The following is an 18,303-nucleotide window of genomic DNA, read 5'->3' on the forward strand; positions in this document are numbered from 1 at the left end:
CTTTGAATCTTCTGTCCCGCTCTGTATGCCCCTCCCCCCCACTTGCGCTCTCCCAAAACTAAATAAACATTTAAAAAATGAAATAAAACTCCTTTCTTTAAAAAAATTTTTTTAAATGTTTATTTTTGAGAGAGAGAGAGAGAGAGAGAGAGACAGAGTATGAGCGGGTGAGGGGCAGAGAGAGAGGGAGACACAGAATCTGAAGCAGGCTCCAGGCTGTGAGCTATCAGCACAGAACCTGACAAGGTGCTCAAACTCAGGAACAGTGAGATCATGACCTGAGCCAAAGTCAGTCACTTAACCAACTGAGCCACCCAGGTGCCTCAAAAGCTCCTTTCTGATACAAAATTCTACCCTCTTAAAACCTCCTTCTCTACCTTGCCAAATACTTATTCTGAGCAAGTAATTTAAGCAGCTACCAACTTTGGTTATTTGGAAAGGACCAGAAACAGAAGATAGAAAGTAGCTAATATTTCAAAAGTATAAATGACCAATGAGAAGTTGGTCTACATCAAGTTCAAAGGAAGCAGAATTTACTCTGGGCTAGGCTAGGTCAAAGAAAATTCAGGGGAGCAATTTGAGCTAGGTCTTGTGTGTAGTTATCTACTGTTGTATAACAAATTACCCCATTTTGTGTATTAGTGTCTATTGCTGGTAACAATAGTGTCTATTGCTGAGTAACTACCTCAAAACTTAGTAGCTTAAAACAATAAATATTATGTCACAGTTTTTGTGGGTTAAGAAACCAGGTGCAGCTTTGCTGGCCACTCTGGCTCAAGGTTTCTCATGAAATTGCAGTCAAGCTCCCAGCCTAAAGGCTGAACAAGGGGGTAGAGGAAAAAACAATTTCAAGTTCACTGAAGTGGTCATTGGAAGGCCTCAGTCCCTCATAACATAGGCCTCTCCACAGTGCTGGCTTCCCTTAAGAGAGACCAAGATGGAAGCCTCGGTCCTTTTGTAACCTAGTCTCACAAGTGATATCCCGTCACTGTTGCTGATTCTTTTCATTAGAAGCAAGTCACTAAGTTCAGCCCACATACAAGTGTGTGAATACCAAGAGGCAGAGATCACTGGGGGGCCATCTTAGGGGCTACTACTACACCTTGCTGGATGGATAGGATTTAAATAGGCATAGAAAGCAATCTAGGTAGAATAAGAATGAAAGTACAGAGCTTAGAAAGGTTTGACTGGCGTGATTTGTTTGGAGCAAGGCATATGAGGAGGAGTGTAGAAGGTTAACTAGAGAGGTTGACTGGGCCCAGACTGAAATGGATTCTTAATTTTTAATTTTTTTTTTTTTTTATTTTAGAGGGAGAATGAGAGCATGGGGGAGAGGGGCAGAGGAAGAGAGAGAGAATATCCCAAGCAGGCTCCATGCTCAGCGCAGAGCCCAATGCAGGGCTCGATACCCAACCCTGAGATCATGACCTGAGCAGAAATCAAGAGTCAGACGTTCAACCATCTCGAGCCACCCAGGTGCTCCTAACTGAATTTTTAAATGCCAGGCCATAGAGTTTCATTTTTATCCTCATGCTCTTATCTATATTTTCCCACTCAACTGTAAGCTCTATAGGAACAGGAGCTATGTCTATTGTATTCTTATTGTATCTATGATTTAGAATAGAAGTGGGCATGTAGTAAGTGATTAAGAAAATTTGTTGAATGAGTAAACCTATTAAGTTAATGTGTGAGGAGTAATGCAGAGTTACCAGATTTGTCTTTTTAATTCTAATGGAATTCAACCTCAGAAGAAGCCCATGGGGCACCTGGGTGGCTCAGTCAGTTAAGCATCTGACTCTTGATTTCAGCTCGCATCATGATCTCACAGTCCATGAGATAGCCCCACGTCTGGCTCTGCACTGACAGCAGGGATCCTGCTTGGGATTCTTTGTCCCCATCTCTCTCTGCCTCTCCCCCGCCTCAAAATAAATAAATAAATAAACATAAAAAATAAGAAGTCCACATAATTACTTTTGGAGTTCCCAACCAAGATTTAAACTTTGTCTCCTATTTCTAAGGTATCATTATTTCAATTACCCAGCACATAACAAAGAGGAAAGTTAAGTTTTAATCATGGACCTATATCCTTCCCTTGGACTACAAGCTCTTTAAACAGCTTATCATTCTGTTAAGCTTCAGAATCTTGGCATACAGGCAAAAGAAGGCAAACTTGGTGTCTAAGAGCAGACAAAGCCGGTTTCCATTCACTCAGCAATTCAGGAACATAATCCACAACTAGACAGGACAAGCTCCTAACAGGGTCCTGACCACCAGCCACATTGCCTCCTCCCCTTGCTGGCTGGCCAGAGTGCCTCTAGGAACCATTTTTGTGCATTATTCTTCAGTATGAAGGGAGAATTTGTTCTGGGGAAGGGAGTAAAGGAATCAAAACTGTTTAGGTGAGCGTTCTAGTTTGCTAGAGCGGCCATAACAAAATACCACAGACTGGGGGGCTTAAACAGCAGAAATCTACTTCTCACAGTTCTGGAGGCTAGAAGTCCAAGATCAAAGTGTCAGCAGGTTTGGTTTCTCCTGCGTCCTCTCTCCATGGTTTTACAGATGGCCACCTTCTTGTTGTGTCCTCCCATGGCCTTTTCTCAGTGAGCATACATCCCTAGTTGTCTGTTCTCATTTTATAAGGACACCAGTACTATTGGATTAGGGTTCCATGCTTGACCTCATTTAATCTTAACCACCTCTTTAAAGGCCCTGTCTCCAAACACAGTCCCATTAGGGGTTAGGATTTCATCATAAGAATCTGGGGTGGCGGGGGGTGGGGGGCACAATTCAGTCCATAACAGTGGACAAGGTTTATTATACATGGGCCTCCTGTCACCTCATCCATGCTGTTCTAAAGGAATGATAATCTCCCATTTGCAGAGATGGTGATCAATAATTCTTAAAAATTCTTCACATCCACTGTCTCACATGACATTACAATAGCCTCCAAGAAAACAGAGGTGGTGGTGTTACCTCTCCTCTACAGATGAGAAAACCACCCAGATGAGGGTTCACAGGTTCATCCAATCACAAAGTCTAGAATCCAGTTTCTGGCTCCTGAACCAGTCTCCTTAATGCTCTGCCTTGGGATTATCTGCTCTTGACCATTCAGGAGCAGCCTCTGCAACATCCCTCCCTAGATTCTAACTGCCCATGTTTTCTTCCTCCTGCCCTCCTTTATCAAAACTTACCCACCTTTCAAGGTCCTTCCATTTGATTTTCAAAGTGACAACCAGATGGCTGAAAAAAAACTGTGAATAATCCATGTTGATTTGTTAGTGAGAGATTAATTAGGAGGGATCCTGGCCAATCAGATTAACAATCTATATTTTATAGCTTGCAAAATATTTTCTTCACATACCACATCTAACTTACTTCCATGCTAACCAAAATTCTATGAAGTAGATGCTATTATTAGCCCTGATTTTTAGAAAAAGAAACACCCTCAGACATTAGAGAGTCAGCCTAACAGGCAAGTAGCAGAGGTAGAACTTGAACCAAATACTGTGTGCTCTTTTGACTGTGTCTTGTTCCACTGCCAAACTTTCAGTTTGCTTAGAATAGTATTTTGTTGCACAGATGTTTTCCTCTAAATATCCCAAGATGTGGCTCCTTCCCTTCCCTGTTGAATCTGTGCTGACCTACCCTCTGTTGAGCTCCCACATTGTTGGGACTTGAGTCCAGTTCCATTCCTATTTAGCTGGGGCAACCACAAAGACCTTTTTTCCTTTTTGCTAGGCTTTTGTTTTTTCTTCACCTGTAGTTAATTTCATTGGCTGGGGTCATTTTCCAGTTTGAAGAGTCTAATGAACTGTCTTTATCTTCTATTTCACTCATCCAACAAATAGGTATTGAAAACCTGCAATGTACCAGGCAGTGTGCTAGGTACTTTTTTTCCTTTTTTTCATTTCTTTTTAATACAAATTTGGATCTTTGGGTGTGTCCTGCCAACAAAAAACAACAGGAAAAAAACCCCAAAGAATGAAAAATAAGAAAGAAAAAACCTCCCCTCAAAAGGTTCTTCTTGGGGCACCTGGGTGGATCAGTTGGTTAGGTGTCCAACTCTTGGTTTTGACTCAAGTCATGATCCCAGGGTTGGGTTGTGACATCGAGCCCCATGTCAGGCTCCATGCGCAGCATGGAAATCCTTAAGATTTTCCCTCTCTTCCCCTATTGCGCTCTCTCTCTCTCTAAAAAACAAAACAAAAAACAAAAACCTGATTCTTCTTTTCCCCCTCACTCCCCTGCAAATTTGCATATCATGGGACTACAGCGGTTTTACAGAATGCAATATACAGTCCGTGAAGAACAATATAGACACGGTCCCTGCCCTCAGGGAGTTTACTTTGTTACATGCCAGGAACAGAAGCTTGAAAGCATATAGTCAAGTCCTTTTACTGAAGAGAAAAGTGAGCCATGAGGGTAAGTTACTTATACAGGGTCACAAAGCAGTAAGTGTCAGAGAGGGGATCTTGGAAGCTGGGTCTTTTCATTCCTAGCTTAGGGTGTTTTTCTTCCACATAATACGTTGTACTGAGATCTGGCCTCATACTGTGCTGCCCCTGATGGTGGCTGCTGACAAGAGGACTCAGTCTCAGAAACTACTCCTATGGAGTCTCCATTTCAACATCCCGAAGCAGAAACTTTTCAGTTTTCACTAAAGACACAAGTGTACAAGAAACAAAGTCCAATGTTTGATTATGAACCAACCCTAAGCAGGACCTCCTTCTTGTTCTTGCTGCCAGAGCCAGAGTCTGTTTGTCACTAGCAGAGCGCATATTTTTCTGTCCCACTCACTATACTTCTATCCCTTGCTCTTCTCCAAATTAGGACTGAAGCTATAGATCTAAGCCCTGCATACTTGGTATTCTGTAGACAGTTATTCACAAAACCTTCACAGGATTTCTCAAGGTGAGATGCTGAGACTTAGTCTAAGTAACTTATTGAGACAGCAGTAAGCACAGGTATGGGATTAGCCCCCATGTTACTTCCCTAATGGAAGCACCTTCATACGTGTGTTTTCCATGACCAGTAGCTCAGAAAACCTAGCGCCAGCAGGTTAGCACCTACATGGGGAACACCTGTTGGCATAATAGGCCTCAAGAAGTGTTAATTTCATTATTCATTCACCACACTAATTTTTTAAAATTATTTTTATACCAGGCACATAATTTAAAAAGTCAACCAGTTCTACAAGGTTTATTAAGACAAAGAGCAGTCCTCAGCCTCCCTCCACCCGCTCCCCTCACCCCACCCCCCCACCCCTGTTTCCCCTTCCCTGGAGGGACCATTTTCAACTTTTTTTTAACTAATTCTTTTACCTATCTATAAATAACATGTTTGTATTCCTACTTCCTGATTTTTCAGTTCAAGCATTATCTGTTGACTTCCCACAATGGGAGATGAAGATTCAGCTCCCTTTTCTCCACTCACCCCTTTTATACTTAATGCACACTTCCCAGGCCCCCTTATTCTCAATATATTTACACACTAATTTTTGGTGGATCAATAATTAGTGCACTTGTTATTATAACAATGCAAGTGTGACTCACAGCTAAGCCACATAGTCAACCACGATTGCTTTTCCTTTACAACTTATCTTTTTGTTTGATTATCTTTTTTTTTTCATACATGTATGTTTCTAAGATCTTATCACTAATTAGCCTTAAACTCTCCCAGTTACCCAGGTGTCTTCTCACTTTGTTCTAAGGAAGGTCTCTTGGAGCCTTCTCTCCTGCTCAGAGGGGGAGACTACAGCTGGCCTCCTGGATCCTCCCTTTACTATAGTCTGGGGAATTCCCTTGCCTCTTTCCTGTGTTGGATCACCTGTTTCTGGATCCCATGTCTTCTCATCTCCTGCTTTCTTCCCTCTTTTTGATGACATGTATTTTCTAGAACTTCCTGAGAGTTCATTAGAGGGAAATTTTTTTAAACCTTGTGTGTCTGCCTCAGAACGTTGATAGCCTGGCTCCATTGTCTTCTAGCTTCCAGGGCTGCTGTTGAGGCCAAAGCCTTTTTTGCATGTGACCTTGTAGGATTTCTTTGTCCCTCATGTTAAGAAATTTCACAGTGACATACCTATTGTGCTGGCCACTCAGTGGCCCTTTCAATCTGAAAACTCATGACCTTTGATTCTGGAGTGTTTTCTTGAATTAGTTTGTATCCTTTGTTGTGTTTCTAAAACTCCTGCCATTCAGCTATTCAGATGAATTTCTCATCTGTTCTTTCCTAGTTTCTTTCTTCCCTTTCTTTTATTCTTTCCTAGTTTCTATCCCTGTCTTTTTACTCTACTTTTTGGGAAGTTTCTTCAATCTATCTTCTAATCCATCCATTAAGTTTTTCATTTCTGATGTCATAGTTTTTCTTTCTAAGGAGCCCTATTGGAGACTTTGCCCTTGGGGGGAAAAATCCCTCTTAATGGAGTTTTAGATATAGTGAAATTAGATGCACATATTTAATCCACTATTTTTGCCCAATATCTCTATATATGTTGGTTATTTAATAATCCCTGCCTTGCATTTTTATCAGATCCTTTAGGCTTTAATAATGGTTTTCTATCGGTTAACATATTTGACCCTGACAGTCTGGATCATGATATCTGGATAGGATTTTAGGATTGTCTAGTTCATGTCTACCAATTTACAGAGAGAATACCTGATTCTCAGAGAGCTGAGGTGTGCTCTTGGAAAACACTTGTTTCTGCCAGAATTTACCAGAGTTGTGTGAGATGGGTTATTTGGCAGGTATACTGTACTCACATAGTTTTTGGGTTTTTTTTTTTTCACTCTTTTCCAAAAAACGTTATATTGAGGTATAATTGAGATACAATAAGTAAACTGCACACACTTAATGTGTATGATTTGATAAGTTTTGGCCCATATATATATTCTCGAAACCATCATCACAATCAAGATACTGATCACCCCCCAAGTTTCCCCATGCCCCTTGTCGTTCCTCTTATCTTACCTACCCCCAACCCTTCCCAGGCAACCACTGATCTGCTTTCTGTCACTATAGATTAGTTTGCATTTGCTAGATATAAATCAAATCATAGAGTGTGATTTTTTTAAGGGGGGGGGTGGTTTCTTTTTTTTTTTTTTTTTTTTACATATAGTTTTTTTGGGTACTTTGAAGACTGTAACTGACTGTCCAGGTGAAAACTCTTTACCAGCTGTACATCCTTCTACATTCTTTCTCTTCTACACCTTCCCATCTTCCTCTTCCGGCCTTAGTGGCTGCTGCCTACAATGTTCTAGTCCTCTCCTCTCCATCCAAGCCTGTTCTCAGGAAGGACTGGTTTATTCATTCAAACTGAGGTGACTGATACAATTTTACATGTGTGACTTGTGCCAGTTGTACAGAAGACAAAACCTACATTTGGCTTGTGTCAGAGATAAAGCTCTAACAATGGATTTTCAAGCATGAGCAAATAAGTTTGGAAGAGATTTTTGGACAAGGCCTCCCCTGAACCTCTGAAAGTACACCCTGTGTAACAGAATCCTCATGTAAGACTGACTCTGCCTGCAGACAGGCAGGATGAATTGAAATCCCCTCTGGTCCCATTCAGAATTTTGGTTTCCTGAAATGTCAGCCATTTAGGAGCTAAGAAAAGAACTAATGTCTCTCTGGCTTTCCTTCCTTTTGGTCTGTTTGGTAGAGAAAACAATCCTGTGTGGATTAAAGGCCACTCAGAAGGGCAGGGCCTCCTGTATTTGGTCTTCACATCCCTGGTCCAGGTGAGAAGTGGCCCTGGGCCACTGGACCAAGGTCCAAGCTGGCAGTGGCCCAAGGATCACAGAGGAGCCTGGCAAACCAGCCTCGCTCTGAAGATGTCTTGCTTGTCTCCCTTCTCTTCTTACTTATTTTCATATTTAATCTTTAACTCTTCATTAATTAATTCACATTTAATTCTTAACAGCATTGTGAAGTAAGAGAATGGAAATATTTCTCTATTTTAAAAATGAGAAAAGGGAGATAGCATAACCTGCTGAACTTCAAAGCCTTTCTTAGCTCTAGCCCTCCATGGGGAACCCCAGGCTACCTGCCTGCCTGTGCGGGGAACACAACCTCTGGTCTACAACAAAGGAGTCAGGGCAAGGAGCAGAGACCCCCAGCGCATATACTCCCAGTTCTTGTTCCTCCCTCCACTGCCTTATGTGACCATCACCCCAGGGGCTACCATGGCCTGTTGGACAACCTGCCTAGGAGAGGAGGGCAAGGCAGTAGTCCTCAACAGTCTGTGGGAAGGGACGCACCAAACATTTCCATTTCCAGCTTAGCACAAAGCTTCTGGTTAAGGAGGAACACATGCAGCCGTCCCTTTGACTGAGTTAGACATTTGTTCAGTATGGACTCTGCCAAGATGAGGCCAGGCACAGTTCCCAACCTTACAGGTCTTAAATAGTGGGAAGCCTAACCATGGTTGGGAGAGGGGGAGTTGGTTGTATAGAACCCCTCCCTTAGTAACCCAGGAAAGATGTAGTGAAGGCTAGTGACACAGTGAAGGAGAAAGGCACAGGGAAGAAATGTAGAAGGCCAACTTGGCTAACTTCAGTATTTTGTCAGGGCTGGCCAGCCCTGCCTCAAGGGACCCCAGACTGGCTGCTAGTGTTCCTGTGCCAGAGAACTCAGTGGCACAGAGGCTACAAGCAGGAGGAGGCAGGGAAAGGGAGCAGAGCTGCCAGAGTCCAGCTTCTGGTGTGAGTCCAGCAGCCCCCACTCCACCACTATGCTTCATTTCTCTTCAGTGACAAAACTCTCCACATCAAATTTTTTTGCAAATTGGACATCCCATGATCCTTTTAGCAAGAGGGCAGGCATTTCTGCATCCCAAGAATAATATAAAGTTAATTTCTCACTTATTTGATACATTTCTATTTTCCTATCTTTTATTTCACTTGGTTCTATTAACGAGCTCATGTGATAGCCAGGCAGAGATTATTGGCATCAAACAGATGAGGAAACTGAGGTGCAGAGTTTGATTTACTAAGTCACATGGAGAGTTAGTGGTAAAATCAGATCCAAACACTTCACTAGCCAGAAGGGGTAGTAGTAGCTGAGGCCAGAGCTACCTAGGGATGTTTGAGAGAGTGAGTGCCCCATGCTGGGAGGTGGGGTAAATTCTGTATTTACCATTCTGTGAGATAATCTGTAGCCTTACATGGTATAAGGAGCCAGAAGGCCAGGGTTTCAGTTCTAATTCTGGTGGTCTTCTGCCATGTGAATTTAGCATGACCCACCTTTTTTGAGTCTTTGGTTTCTCATCTGTAATGTCAGAATTAAAAGGACCCAGGAATGTTTTAAGAGGAAGCTGTATGTAAATTGTATAAGATTTGTTGAGCTAAAAGTGAGGAAAAGGACAGCAGCCGTGAGCACTGGCACACGGCACTGGGAGAAATTCAAAGCGTAGTCTAGAAGTAGCTAGAGAAATTTAACTTGGAGTATAAGACCTCATTTTGTCTTTCATATGGTGGTTCCCTGAAGGGGCCCAGCACAGTTTATGTATCCCCTCCACCTCTGAGAGTTGGTTCAGCTTTTTAGTATCACAGTGACACAATGAACGTCCATGTGCTTGGTTTTATATATACATACATGTTTGTGTGTCTTTATTGAAGATTGAGGCCTAGAAATGGAAAATGCCAGGTCCCAGGGTACTCACATCTGCACCTACACTGGGTATTGCATATTTCTATCTCCTCACTTCCCCACTAACACTTAAAAAAATTTTTTTTAAATTCAGTTTTATTGTGACGTAGGTAATACAAATCATGACGAGCCAAAAGAAGAGATGCATAGAATGATGTCTGGGAGGGCCCCGAGATTGAAACTTCTGTGTCATCTCCCCATGGAGTTAAGATGAATCACCCTCCTACCATATCAATGTATAACAATACGCACTGAGTATTATTAACCAGGGACCCAGAATGCCTTATCAAGTGCTCACAGTCACCCAAGCTCTGCTGTCCAGAGTTTTATTTTTATTGGGCTTTTATTACATAGGCATGTGAATTCAGTCCCCATCCTTCTCCCCTCCCTGAAGGACACACTTAAAGTACCACCAACACTTTCAAATTGTTGAGTAACTATGGATGGCTGCAAAATACAGTTTAATTTACCTTTCCCTAATTACTAGTGAGATTGACTTAAAAATTTTTTTTAACTTTTATTGAAGACATTTGACATGTAACATTGTATAAGTTTAAGGTGTACAGTTAGTTACTTAAATACATTTGTATATTATAATATGATTACCCATGTGGGGATATTTATCATATCACATAATTATGATACAATATTATTATCTATATTAATTATACTATGCATTAGATCTCTATGTCTTATTTACTACTCGTTACAAGTGTAGTCATCTTTCCCCCCACCCCCACTCTTAGCCCCTGGTAACCACCATTTTACTTTCTGTTTTTACAGACTTAAGTTCTTTAGATTCCACATATAAGTGTTATCATACAGTACTTGTCTTCCTCTGCTTGGCTTGTTTCACTTAAGCATTAGGTGCTCAGAATCCATCCATGTCACAAATGGTAGGGTATCCTCCATTCTTATGGCTGAATAATATTCCATTTTGTATATGTACCACATCTTTTTTAATATTCATCTGTTGATGGATTTGGGTTGTTTCCATAGCTTGGCTATCATGAATAATGTTGCAATAAACTTTAGAGTGACGATCTCTCATCAAAATCCTGTTTTCATTTCCTTTGGGTGTATACCCAGTAGTGGAATTGTTGGATCGATTAGTAGATCTATTTTTGAATTTTTGAGGAATCTCCATATTGTTTTCCATAGTGGTTGGACCAATTTACATCCCCACAAATAATGTATAAGGGTATTGAACTTATTTTCACATGCTTATTGATCATTTAGGTTTCTTCTTCTCAATTGCCTGATCACAACTTCACCCATTTATCTAATAGGGTTTTTTTTTTAATTTTTAAAAATATTTATTTATTTTTGAGAGAGAGACAGAGTGCAAGCTGGGGAGGGGCAGAGAAAGAGGGAGACACAGAATCCAAAGCAGGCTCCAGGCACTGAGCTGTCAGCACTGAGCCTGATGTGGGGCTCAAACCCACGAACCATGAAATCATGACCTGACCCGAAGTCAGACGCTTAACCCACTGAGCCACCCAGGCACCCCTAAAATTTTCTTTAATGTTTGCTTTTTTTGAGAGAGAGAGAGAGAGAGAGAGAGAGAGAGACAGAGTGCAAGTGGGGGAGGGGCAGAGAGTGAGGGAGACACAGAATCCAAAGCAGGCTCCAGACTTCGAGCTGTCAGTGCAGAGCCTGATGTGGGGCTCAAACCCAAGAACCAAGAGATCATGACCTGAGCCGAAGTTGGACACTTAACTGACTGAGCCACCCGGTGCCCCCCTAGTAGGGTTTTTTTTTTAATTTTTTAATTTTTTTTAAGTAGGCTTCATGCCTAGCGCAGAGCCCAACGCGGGGCTTGACCTCATGATCCTGAGATCAAGACCTGAGCTGACTGAGATCAAGAGTCAGATACTTAACCAACTGAGCCACCCAGGCGTCCCAGGTTTTTTATTTTCATAAGAGCTATATACTATGGACACTGATCTTTTAGTGATTATTGATTGTATGCATTGCAGATACCTTCTCCCTGTTTGTAGCTTTTCTTCATCCTTTCTTTATGTTGTTTTCATTGGGGAAAAAAAGTTTTTAAACATTTCAATTAGTTAAGCAGCATTTTTTTTATGGCTTTTGCTTTTGTGTTTTAAGAAAGAAATCCATCTTCGCCCTGAGATCATAAAGATATTTTCTTATATTTGCTTTTAAAAGTATTAAAATTTTTTCCACTTGTATTTTGTTCTCAATTTTGCTTTTCCATATCAAAACTCCATTTTCTTAGAATCATTTAATGAACACTCCTTCTCTTTTCTTTAGTTTGTAATGTGACCTCTACCACATAACACATTTCCATACACAGACAAGTTTGCTTCTGACCTTTTTACAAAAATTTTTTAAATGTTTATTTATTTATTTTGAGAGAAAGAGAGCACGAACAGGGGAGGGGCGGGGGGGGGGGGAGAGAATCCCAAGCAGCCTCCATGGACTGTCCTCACAGAGCCCATTGTGGGGATGGATCTCACGAACTGTGAGATTGTGACCTGAGCCGAAATTAAGTCAGTTGCTTAACTGGCCGAGTCATCCAGGCGCCCCTGCTTCTAATCTTTATATCCCAATCACTTTGTCTCTTTGTTCCTATACCATACTATTGTAATTACTTGGGCTTTATACTTTAGATATCTGTTAGGGAAAATTTTCACCTTCTTCAATAGGAAGAAAATTATCGTGGGTCTTCCTGACCCTTTTTCTTGTCACACAATATTTTGGATCCAAATTGTCAAATTTCATGAAAAATTCTATTGGGATTTCTAAGAGAATTGTACTTGATCTCCAAATTGATTTGGAGATACAGTAAAACCTTGGCTTGTGAGCATAATTTGTTCCGGAAATGTGCTTGTATCCAAAGCACTTGTATATCAAAGTGAATTTCCCCATAAGAAATAATGGAAACTCAGGTGATTCGTTCCACAACCCAAAAATATTCATATAAAAATTATTATAATATTGTAATATAATACAAAATAATGAAGAAAATACAAAATATAGAGAAAAATAAATTAACCTGCACTTACCTTTGAAAACCTTCGTAACTGGTGTGAGGGAGACCAGAGAAAGGAGGGTTATTGTGTAGGATGACTTTCACTATCACTAACAGAATCACTGCTATCGACTGATTCAATGGAATCTTTTTCTTTTCATGTAAATTTAACAAGGAACCTATCCCAAAACACTTGCTTTTGCCTCTTTTCAAGGATTTTGTGGAAATGTGACATTGCATTGTCATTAAACAGATTCATCCCTCCTAGTGCTACAGCCTTATTCGGGTAGTGCTTTTCTACAAAATTTTGCACTGTCTCCCGCATTTTATACATCTCCCTAATCTCATTTGGAGTGAGAGATTCCTCCACCTTTTTCTCCTCTTCCTCTGCAGATGAGATGCAGATGTAGACTTCTCATAAAATCTTGCAATTCCGGCCACTCGTATCCCTCATTCATACTTCTTGATGATTTCCTTCTTAACTTCCAATGTAATCATTTCCTTCTTACTGCCTTTCTTTTCACCCTTTTCCTGCATGGGGGCCATTGTATACACTTTCACGGATGTTGACTACAGTACAGTATTAATAAACTCTTGTCATATACTGTATTTAATGTAACTGGCAATAAGGCAGCAGAGGTCTGTATCTGCAGGCAGCCTGACCTAGAATGAAGCAAAGCATTCCTAAGCTTACTCTTGTATGGAAAAGCAAAGGTGCTTTGAAGTGACAAAAAATACCCTAGTGCCAATTGTGGGCACCTTCCAACATTCTGAAAAAACACTGATGTCTGCCAAACACCTTGGCCTGAGACCAAGCATCCAAACATGGGAGACAATCACTCACAATCCCAGAGAGAGAGAGAGAAGAACCATTGGCTCAGTTGTGATCCTGTGACATTCGGCATCATGTACTACTCGTATTGCAAGACATCACTCATTTATCAAGTTAAAATTTATTAGAAATGTTTGCTCGTCTTATAGAACGCTTGCAGAACAAGTTACTCGCAATCCAGGGTTTTACTGTAATTGTGTTTTACAATATTGACTTATCCCATCCATGATCATGGCCCATCTTTTCATTGATTGGAGTCTTTTTTGTGTGTGTATATTTGTTAGATTTATTCCAAGGTACCTTCTAGCTTTTGTTGCTATTACAAATGGTATGTTTTAAAATTACTTCTTACAATAGTTTTTGCTGGCAGATAGAAACACTATTGATTTTTTATATTGATCAACAGCCTTGATGAAGTCTCATTAGTTCCATTAATACTCTAAAGAAATTATTGGGGTTTTTCTATATAGATAGTTAGTTCAACTGCAAATAATGTCAATTTATTTCTTTTTCCAGTCTTACATCTTATTGTGATCTCTAGGACCTTTAGTACAGTATTATATAGAATAGTGAGCTTGATCTTTACTGCAAAGAAAAGTCTTCTAATATTTCACCACTGAGTATGATGTTTGCCGTACAGTTTTGAAAACAATTTTTATTTTGTTCAATATTTAACTTTACTGAGTTAAGAAAATAGTCTTATATTTCTGGTTTGGTAAGAGTTTTTACTGTGAATGGATGTTGGGTGTTTTTTTTTTTTTTATGGATGTTTGAAGTTGTTTTTTTTTTTAATTTTTTTAACGTTTATTTATTTTTGAGACAGAGAGAGACAGAGCATGAATGGGAGAGGGTCAGAGAGAGGGAGACACAGAATCTGAAAAAGGCTCCAGGCTCTGAGCTGTCAGCACAGAGCCCGACGCGGGGCTCGAACTCACAGACCGTGAGATCATGACCTGAGCCGAAGTCGGCTGCTTAACTGACTGAGCCACCCAGGCGCCCCGGATGTTGGAAGTTTTAATCAAAATCATTTTCGGCATCTATTGAGATACTCCTGTAATGTTCTTTAATTTATTAATATGAATAACATTGATTTGTTATCTATTATTAAGCCATCCTTGCATTCCTGGGATGAACCCTAAATGGGTCATGATTTATATATATTTTTTTATACATTGCTGGATATGTTTTGCTAATATTGAGCATTTTGTATCTATATTCATGAATAATATTGACCTTAAATTTTCCTTTTCATGCTCTTATATACAAATGTAAATATACTATTTTTTGAGGATTAGAGTCATTAGAATTAGAAAGAAATTTAAAAAGCATCCAGTCTGATCTCATCACCTTATGGTGTAAAAAACTGGAACTCAGAGAAAGGTAACAGCCTTTCTAAAATGAGTTAGAAACAGAGTTGGAACTAAAGTATATTTTATAAATTTCAAGTTATTTCACGCTCATGATCTCATTTTATCCTCACAATAGCTCTGTAGGGAGGGTATTGCTTATTGCTCCCATTTATGGATGGGCTAACTGAGGTCTGGAGAGATCCCATCATGAATTATATGACCCAGCAAGGCTGAGACTAGAAGGCTTCTGACTCCTAGACCTGAGCCCCCTCTCAAATTTCTTTTGTTTTATGTCCAACCCCACTGACAGATCCACTCCTCAGCCAGAAATGAAGGAAACCCTGAGACCTGTGTCCAAAATTATGATTTTCAGGAGTCCAGCAATATTTTCACAGACATTTCAAACAGATGGCCCATCTGCAGATAACCCTCAATAGGCAGGGATGAGGGCTTCATGGTCCCTAAGGATCGTCTTGGTGGAGGGACACACTCGAGGCTAGAATAACTCCAAGGTCTCCAAGAATGTCCTCTAATGCAGAAATGGGTCCAAAGCACCTAAATGTAATCTTTGTTACAGGAGCAGACCACAGGGTCCCTAAGAGAGACCCACAGAATGAGGCTCTTGGTTTCCTTTCATCCCCTTCCCCCCACCCTCTAGCCACCCCCACCCCCATATGTCTCAGCAAAGTGCTTCCTGCACCAGTGCTTTTGTTTTGCTTGTGCTATTTGTGTCTGTTTGTAACAGCTGGCCCCAGCCTGGCAGCCCCTAGCTCTGAGGATTATCCAATTATCCCATTAGCCCAGCATGTCCTTCCTTCCTCCAGAGCTATTAGCTCCCCATCTCCCTCTCCCTCTCTCCCTCTAAGGGTTGGTCCACAGCCTTCCTTGTTCCTTCCCTAGCCAAGCCTAGGGCTGGGTCAGTCCCCAGTCATATAGACTCAGAGAATACCAGAGCTGGAAGGGATGTTTGCATCTATCCATCTGCTTCATCATTTTGCTGGGAAGGAAACTTGCCTGCCATACCCAAAGTCACATGACCCATCATGACTGCAAAGAACCCAAACGCAGGTCTCTCAACTTCATGGCTACAATCTTCCTCACCACATCTGGTCAGCATGTCTTATCAAGTGCTCACTGTGGTTAGCCCTGGGATGCAGGAGATACCATTCCCACTCCACTCTCTGGGAATCTGTGGTTGAGATTAGAATTTATGGTCTAGGTAGGGAGATAGAACATACACTGGTGAAAACTAGCACATTATCCGGGAGCTAAGTCATACTTTAGCAGAAGCAGAGATGTTACCAGAAGTAGGTGACAAACTTCTGGTGTATAGGACAGGCACATGGTGCTACAGAAGTCAGAAGAGGGCAAAAAGGCTATTAGCAGAAGGTTCAGAAAGACCTTGTGGAGGAGACGGTTGTTCAGGTGGTTGCTGGAACATGAGAAGTATTTAAAGTAGGGGAGGTTCAGTAGGACAACACTCCTAGAAAAGGCCTCCCTGAAAGGGGAGGGGAGGGAATGGATTAAGAGGATGATGGCTGTTCAGTTTGGCTCAGTCAGGGCAAGTGGGGAGGCAAGGCTGGAGAGTAAAACCATGGCCCTTAATGCCGTACTAGAGTGAGGCTTGATCTGATACACATTTAGGGCCCACTAAATATTCTGGAGCAAGGGAGGGACATGACAGAAAGCGTGCACTTGGAGGATTAATTGGATTTCATTGGCTTAATCAATTATGACAAAAAGAGAAATGCAGAGAAGTTGGTGTGGAGTTTATTCAAGTGGGTGAGAGATGATGAGGCCTCAGCCAACACCATGACTTGGTGGGCGGTGGTTGCTGGGGCATAGAATGGATAGAACAGATTCAGAAGATGTTTGGAAGAAAAGTTAGCAGGATGTAATATTTGGGAAGATAAAGTAAGGACCCCCCATTGATAGGATTAGGGAAGTTAGGAGTGGCAATAGAAAGTGGGGGGTAGAAAAGAGGAGGTGGGTAAGGATATTCCTGTGCTTCACCCTCTGGCACTCTCTCATTGGGTGAGAGCGTTTTGTAAATTTGCTTAACTCTGTGCTGGGTGAAACCTTTTCTCCCTTATGTCTGAGGCCCTCTGGCTTCTCTACCAGGTGTCACAGGCTGATCCAATAAAACACATGCTACTCCCACCAAACAGCAGTGTGCTTCAGCTGAGGTGACACTGCTGTCACCACAGGTGGTTCTGGTGGGAGGAATTCAGGCCTTGGGTATATTCCATTGATAAAACCAGGTAATCGCCTCCCACCTATATAAACTTAATTCAGGTGATCACTTTATTTTTTTTTTTTATACTTTGTCACTCCCTCCTTCCAATCACCTGTCATATCCCCCATTCCTGCTTTCAGCTTTCAGGATCCTAAAACTGACAATTCTGGCCAAGAAAGATGAGCCATCCTTACCCAGCCTTGTGCCCTCGAGGTTCAGGGGAGCCTCCTCAATGGTCCACAAGGTGTCCAGGCCCCTTCTAGGCCAGTGAGCTCTCCAAATGTGCTAAAGACCCAGTCACGGGTCTCTAACTGTTGCAGCCTGAGGGCCTCAAACACGACCTAGGTATTCCACCAGAGCTTCTGTGAGTCCCAGAACTCCAACAGGTTCTAACCAAGTCCAGCTGTGCCCTTCAGAATAGCAGGCAGCCAGCTCATTTCCTCTTCTGGTCCGCTCACACGCTGCCACAGCACTAAGTCTTCTTCTCCTGTTTCCAGTTTCCGGTTTCCAGACCCTCCCTGCCTCAATCACCTTCCCTCGGCCACTTGTTAGTTCTGTAAGGTGGGGCTGAGAGACTACCATCTCGTGGCAGGTACGGTCACATATGGTATTTCAGTTTGTCGACAACCAGCCATGGTGCTGAGAACAGTGAGTCTTCTGCTGTGAACTGGGGGTGAGCTCCTTCAGCCTTAGGCCCCTAGGGACTGTGAAGTAATGCCCCTTGAGGCCATAGTCACCTCTCTCTCAGGCATTTCCCATGGGGCTAGGCAGGGCTGAACTTAGAAGCTGAAATGTTCATGTTGTTCTGACACAAACTGATTGATGTCTTCTCCCTGTACATTTGCTTTTTCTAACTCATTGTAGGACTTTACACTGACTTTTTTCTCAGTTTTATCAGTTCTGGCCCCCTGATGTAATTTTGAATTCTGATTCTGTCAGCATAGACATTTACTATATCCCTTCTCTGTTCACCTCTTTGCTAAGCCCCAGTTCCTCTGGATTTAAGACTTTAATAAAAATATGGGACAGGATAGGGCTCAAGACAGCAAATGATCCATAGTCAGTGCCCCCTGCCTTAGACATTTGCCAGTTCCCACACCTACTTCCTGGGCCCCATGGACACCATAGGCTGACTTCCAGGTGCCTGGTTTAAATTCACATTTACCACATTTCTTCATCTGGTGATAGCTGGGCAAAGTCAGTAAGCAGAGTATAGAAACCAGGTAAGCAGCCCTTTTTTTTTTTT

General features: G+C 41.7%; 1 protein-coding gene across 2 annotated transcripts in view; it reads right to left on the minus strand.

Moving 5' to 3' along the window:
• The window catches only part of UPB1 (beta-ureidopropionase 1), a 69,879-nt gene extending 51,791 nt beyond the window's left edge, over positions 1 to 18,088 (minus strand). The window contains exon 1 of one of the 2 annotated variants that reach the window (XM_047088433.1): positions 17,252 to 18,088. The gene's annotated coding sequence lies outside the window, so the exon portion shown is untranslated. The remainder of the gene's footprint in view (positions 1 to 17,251) is intronic. The other variant, XM_047088432.1, reaches the window with a different exon arrangement.
• Positions 18,089 to 18,303: the final 215 nt, after the last annotated feature.

The sequence above is a fragment of the Lynx rufus genome, unplaced genomic scaffold, assembly GCF_022079265.1.
Source record: "Lynx rufus isolate CCGP_SWC_20201006 ecotype Redwood Valley unplaced genomic scaffold, mLynRuf1.p SCAF_24, whole genome shotgun sequence".
Lineage (NCBI taxonomy): Eukaryota > Metazoa > Chordata > Mammalia > Carnivora > Felidae > Lynx > Lynx rufus.